At 41.1% G+C, this 6,808-nt stretch overlaps 2 pseudogenes; both read right to left on the bottom strand.

Moving 5' to 3' along the window:
• Positions 1–2,481: 2,481 nt before the first annotated feature.
• Positions 2,482–2,796, bottom strand: LOC106735964 (ATP synthase-coupling factor 6, mitochondrial-like; annotated as a pseudogene).
• Positions 2,797–3,535: 739 nt separating this feature from the next.
• LOC114009604 (transcription elongation factor A protein-like 8) lies at positions 3,536–5,797 on the bottom strand (annotated as a pseudogene).
• Between the last annotated feature and the right edge of the window lie 1,011 nt (positions 5,798–6,808).

Here is a 6,808-nt window from a genome sequence, read left to right as displayed (position 1 = left end):
ATCCCTTCTCCTCCATTCTCCTCTCAGGATCTTGGGCACGCACGCACACGCGCCTGGCGTGAGTTTTAAGCCACCGGGTCCGGGACGCGAACCGCGGTCGACTACGTGGGAGTCCAGCGACATAGCCATTACGCTAACTGCTGGTTCCCCCTCTCATTGACTTTTACAGTCGTCCTTCCCCTCCTGAAAAAGGCTTGAAAGTGAGCATTATACAAGCTTTGCAGGCCAGCAGGTGGCATGGTGATTAGGGTCTGGACTCCCACATGACTGTGGTTCTAGTCTGGGACCTGGTGGCTTGCTTTCTCACATTCCCTTTCTCTCTCTCTGTCTCTGTCTAGTCAAGTTAAAAATAAATAAATAAATGAAATTTAATAGTAATAATAAATAAAAAGGTTGAGAATATTCTATGCAGCTGGTGAAAAAGCCAGTTCAGGTTTAGAATACATTCGTACATAGATGGGGTCTAGTGCATGTGATCTCTTCTGTGCTGCTCAGATTATATATGTAGTATTGAGTTCAAGTTTGGATGATATATACATATGTAAATTAAAAAATTTTTAATTTAATTTATTAGTACTATTTTTTTCACTTTAAAATTTTTGTTAGAGGGCATTTGTGCTCACCCAAGAGAGACACAGAGAGAGAGAGAGAGAGAGAGAGAGAAAATGAGAACGCAAACCAAGAGAGAGAAAGTGAGAAAAAGAAATCTACCAGGTCTGGAACTTGCACTGGGGTTGGCCATGCAGGTCCAGCACCTTAACCACCACACCACCTGCTGGTCCCATGGATGTTATTTTTAATTAAAAAAAATTTTTTTTTAGAGGTTTTGCTATAGGGTGCGTGCGCTCGCCAGAAAGACAGAGAGAGAAAGAGAGATAGAAAACGAGAAATCACCCTCCAAGGGGATGGCCACGCCACAATCCCTTCTCCTCCATTCTCCTTTTGGATCTTGGGCACGCAAGCACACATACCCGACGTGAGTTTAAGCCACCGGGTCTGGGACTTGAACCGCAGTTTACTACATGGGAGTCCAGCGACATAGCCATTATACCAACTGCTGGTCCCCCATGGGTGTTATTTTTAACAGAGATAATGACAAAATAGAAATGATTGACAAAATGGAAATGACTGACAACTGTGATGAGAAGAAGGCTTGGAAGTTATCCCAAGACAGGAATAGCTAGAATGATTTGGTTTGATGAGGTCATATAGGGGGTGAGAGAGGTAGATATTTTGGGAAAGGCGGGCTGCCCACTTAGGTTGATAGTGCCATGGTATAGTCAGCCTTGGTACAGCATATGTCCTATTCCCAGTCTTGCAGGTCCAAGGATTTCGCTTTATTATCTAATAAACATTCCAAGCTGATTTGTACTATACTCTTGGTGACTGACCCACAGTAACCAAACTTACATCAGACTGATGCATATACCAGAATGTGAGATTAGAAAATGTGATTGGATCCATGATTGGGCCTCTTTTCCAGACTGTTCTAGAGTTTGTGTTAACTCACCTGGGGGAGGGCTTGAGTGTTTAGATTACACTAAACACTCACAAGCCCCAATAGTGTGAGCAGAAAAAGAAAAAAAAAATGTAACTGAGTACTGTTTTTCCTTTTTTTTTTTTGGAGAGGTTTTTGCTATAGACAGAGAGACAGAAAGTGAGAAATCACCCCCCCAGGGGGGATGGCCACGCCGCAATCCCTTCTCCTCCATTCTCCTCTCGGGATCTTGGGCACGCACGCACACACGCCCGGCGTGAGTTTTAAGCCCCTGGGTCCGTGATGCTAACTGCGGTCGACTACGTGGGAGTCCAGTGACATAGCCATTACGCTAACTGCTGGTCCCAGTATTGTTTTTTCAAAAGCTGAGGTATAACTTAAATATAGATTGAGTGTGCCTTATGTGAAATGCTTGGAACTAGGAATGTTTTGATTACAGTTTTGGGGAAACTTTGTATATATATATATAATGAAATATCTTGGGGCTCAAACTCAAATTGAAACACAAAATTTATTTTATACTTCCTATACACTTTATGCATATAGCCTGTAGGTAATTTTATGCAATATTTTTGTACTGTGACATTTTGACTATTATTTTTTTTTTGAGAGTTTTTTTTTTTTTTTTTTTTTTTTTTTTTATGGGTGCGTGGTGTTGCCAAACCAGACAGAGAGACATAGAGACAGAAAGCGAGAAATCACCCCCCAGGGGGGATGGTCACGCTGCAATCCCTTCTCCTCCATTCTCCTCTTGGGATCTTGGGCACGCACACACACACGCCCGGCGTGAGTTCCAAGCCACCGGGTCCAGGATGCGAACCGCGGTTGACTATGTGGGAATCCAGCGACATAGCCATTATGCTAACTGCTGCTTCCCTTGACTACTATTTTTTGACAGTTATGAAACGTATGTTTATTCTGATATTTCTGTAGTTGTACAACTGACTAGTCACAAATTACTGGATTCATTTTACTTTACTTCTTTAAGATGGGTTTATACTGATGATTTCAAATTTGGGATCTTCAAACTTGAAGTTAGGGAATGTGTTCGCATCTGCTTTTGCTTATGCTTAAAAATCTCCCTCTCCAGGTCTTGCTGATATTCCGGGCCAATAGCAATAGGTCCTCCAGTTGTCTGTCATTTAGATTTGTATTCTCTAATCTTGTCCACAGGAAGTTTCTATACAGGATCAAGTTCCTCATTAAATGCCACTGCTGTGACACCAATGTTTCTCCACAAATGGGCTGAGACTGCTGACCCAGTGACGGAGGAGAACCGGAAGTCTCTGAAGAATCATGGCGATTCTTCGTTACAGGCACTCAGCCCTGCTGCTACCACTGTTCTCTCTTTTTTTTTTTTTTAAGAGAGATTTTTGCTATAAGCATGTACACTCACAAGAGAGACAGACAGAAAGTGAGAAATCACCTTCTGGGGGGATGGCCATGCCACAATCCCTTCTCCTCCACTTTCCTCTTGGGATTTTGGGCACACATGCACACGTGGCCAGCCTGAGTTTTTTTTTTTCTTTGAGAGGTTTTTGCTATAGGGCGCTTGTGCTCGCCAGACAGAGACAGAGAGACAGAAAGCGAGAAATCACCCCCCAGGGGAGATGGCCACGCCGCAATCCTTTCTCCTCCGTTCTCCTCTCGGGATCTTGGGCACGCACGCACACGTGCCCGGCGTGAGTTTAAGCCACCGGGTCCAGGACTCTAACCGCGGTCGACTACATGGGAGTCCAGCGACATAGTCATCCCAGCATGAGTTTTAAAGCACCGGGTCTGGAACTTGAACTCTGGTCCACTATGTGGGAATTCAGCAACGTAACCATTATGCCATCTGCTGGCCTCTTGACTGTGATCTTTATGTGAAGTCAGGTATGGAATTTTCCACTTGTGACAAGTTGGTGCTCAAAAATTTTGAATTTTGGAGCATTTTGGATTTTGGAATTTTGGATTACGGATGCTTAATCTATCCATAAGATGTATAATCTTTTGTGTATAATGGATGGTTGGATGAGTTTTAATAACCGTGTAGACTCATATAATAACCTCTTGTGACAGGTTGCAGTAAAAATGCTGCAGTAAAAAAATATTGTATAAAATTACAGTCAGACTTAGTGTACAAGGTATATATGAAATATAAATGAAGATACAGAATTTACAGAACATCAAGATAAAGAATATTTCCATCACCCCAGGAGGTTTTATGTCTGTCTTTGTAGTCACTCTCCTCTCCTCTCCATTCTTACTTCCAGAACCTGGTGATCCTAAACAGATTTTCGTCCCTATGGTTTGCTTCCACAATGTTATGTAAATGGAATCATATAGATTTAGTATCCATGTTGTTGCATGTGCTTCATGTGTCAGTAGTTTCTTTCTTCTGTCTCTGAGTTGTAGTCCATTCACACAGATGAATCACAATTTAGCTATTCACTTTTTAAAAAAATTGGAATAATTACTAGATTTATTCCTCTGGCTAAGGGAGTCAGAGGTAATTTGAAGTTTAAATTCTTCTTATAGTTCTTTCATCAAGAGTTAGGTGCCTCTATTGTCCTTACAAGCTAGTTGCAAATTATTTTACTTTTAATTATAAAAAACCCCCCAACTTTCTGTGTGTGAAACATGCATTTATTAGAAAAAGACATATAAGAGGAAAGTGAAAAACAAAACGGAATTTCATACCACACAGAAATAAGCATGGTTAGGACCAGCATATGGCCTAATGGTTATGTCGCCGGGCTCCCATATGGCTGACCGTGGTTTACGTGCCAAACCTGGCAGCTTAAAACTTACGCTGGATGTGTGTGCGTGAGCATCCAAAATCCTGAGAAGAGAATGGAGAGGAGAAGTGATTGTTGTGTGGCCACCCCCTTGTGAGGGGGTATTTCTCACTTTCTGTCTCTCCAGTGAGTGCATGTGCCTATAGCAAAAACCTCTTAAAAAAAAAAAAAAAAAGAAAAGAAAAGAAAAGAAAAGAAAGAAAGAAAAAGGTTAAGCTGTTTTTTTTTTTAAGAGAAATTTTTGTTATAGGGTAAGCGCACTTGCTGGAGAGACAGAGAGAGACACAGAGACAGAAAGTGAAAAAATCACTCATGAAGTAAAGTAAAACATAAGAGGTTATAAAGCAACATTTTTAATATCAGCTCACATATGTAGGGTAAAATTCCAAATTGTGTATCTACATACATACATACATATGAAAAATCACCCCCCCCAGAGGGCATGGCCACACTGCAATTCCTTCTCTTCCATTTTCCTCTCAGGATTTTGGGCATGCATGCACACACCTAGGGTGAATATTAAGCCACTGGGTCTGGGACCTGTACCATGGTCAACTATGTGGGAGTCCAATGATGTAACCATTATACCAAATGCTGGTCCCAAATATGGTTAAGTTTTTGAAATATGTATGTATGTAGATACACAATTTGGAATTTTACCCTACATATGTGAGCTGATACTAAAAATGCTCCTTTATAACCTCTTATGTTTTACTTTACTTCATGGAATGAACATATTTTCATGCATATGTGTGAAAGTTCCCAATTGAAAAAATAGACCTGGAAAATGGCCAAAATTCAAAACCCGAGTTGCTGGTAACAAGGGCGCTACCTAAAACTAAATTCCACTGGATGATTAAAAGTAAATGGAAGGTGGGGCCAGCAGGTAGCATGGTGGTGAAGACACTGAACTTCCATGTGGCTGACTGCAATTTGAGTCCTGGACCTTGGAACTTGCTTTCTCTTCTCTCTCTCTCTCTCTCTCTCTGGCAAGCACATGTGTCCTGTAGTAAAACTAAAAATAACAATAATCAATAACATTAAATAAAGAGTGCTTTTTTAAAAAAAAAAGTAAAATGAAGGTAAAAGATGCATCAGAAGATGAAACAGGAAGAAAGCAGGGGCCAGATTTTAGTATCAGACAAAACAAACAAACAAACAAAACTCGGGGTCTAAAGCTCTCTGGGTAAGGACAGCCGAGTGGATGTCTTTGCTGCCAATGCATTATTACAAACTTGTTTCTTACTCTTCTTATCTCTTCCCTAAGCCTTTCCAACGTATCTGCTTCTCTTATCATTTCTCCAAGGTCCAGATACCCAATCTGAGGGTCCTTCTTCAAGCCCTGACCAGGCTGAGTTGGTCCTGCTCTAAGGTTTTCTTCTGCTTCCTGGTTCACATTTTCTTCACAAAGCTGAAGGCTTTCTTTTGCCTCCTATGGTACATCTTTCGAAGCGTGGTTTTCCTCTGCCTTTGGCATGTTCTGTGGGTTTCCTTTACATTTTTCACAAGATTTTTGCATGCTGAATTTTTTTTTTAAGAGATTTTTTTTGCTATAGGTTGCATGCACTCAACAGAGATAGACAGACAGAAAGCAAGAAGTCATCCCTCAGGGAGGATAGTCACGCTGCAATCCCTTCTCCTCCATTCTCCTTTTGGGATGTTGGGCATGCATGCACTCATACCTGGCGTGAGTTTTAAGCTGCTGGATCTGGGACTCAAACTGTGGTCTACCACATGGGAGTCCAGTGACAAAACCATTATACCATTTTGTGGTCCCATGTGTTGAATATTTTTTATTATTTACTTTTCAAATAAATTAATCCTGCAGGGGTCCAGGGGATTTTCCTTCCTCTTCCCTCACCTTGATTTGTCTTGTGCCCAAAAGACTAAGAATCCTGAAAGGATCGGGGTACTTTTCTCCTCCAGGATTAGCTGCTACAGGGAAACAGGCCCTGGACTGTAAGGGCTTTTGCACACGTTGGCTGTCTAGTCACTGTTAATGGATATTTGAGTGGTTTTCAGTGGTCATGCTGCAATCCTTTCCCGTCTATTTCTCCATCTAGTCATGATCTGGGCACACACGTTTACGTGCCTGGTGTGTTTTTCAAGTTGCTGGAGCTGGGACTCGAACTGTGGTTGGCCACGTGGGATCTGGCTCTCTTATTATGTTACAGGACCAGCCCTATAAGCACTCTTATATTTAACAAAAACAGTATCATAATACATAGTTCATGTTTTAGTTCATTTTTCTTTTGCTGCAATTGAAAACAACAGACTACGTAATCGATAAAGAATAAAAGTTTATGAGGAGAGTTCAAAGATTTGTGTAAAAATGGGATTTAAATGTGAGTTTATTTTGGTGCAAAATTAAAAAAAATCCATACATAGTTTTTTTTTTAATAATATATACTTTCTTTCTTTCTTTTTTAATTTGAGAGATTTTTGCCTTAGGGAGTATGTACTTGCTGGAGAGAGAGAGAGAGAGGGAGAGAGAGAGAGAGGGAGAGAGAGAGAGAGAGAGAGAGAGGGG

Source organism: Tupaia chinensis, unplaced genomic scaffold, assembly GCF_000334495.1.
Source record: "Tupaia chinensis unplaced genomic scaffold, TupChi_1.0 Scaffold000054_1, whole genome shotgun sequence".
NCBI lineage: Eukaryota > Metazoa > Chordata > Mammalia > Scandentia > Tupaiidae > Tupaia > Tupaia belangeri.
The sequence above is the reverse complement of the archived record's forward strand: the minus strand, read 5'-3'. Positions and strand labels throughout refer to the sequence as shown.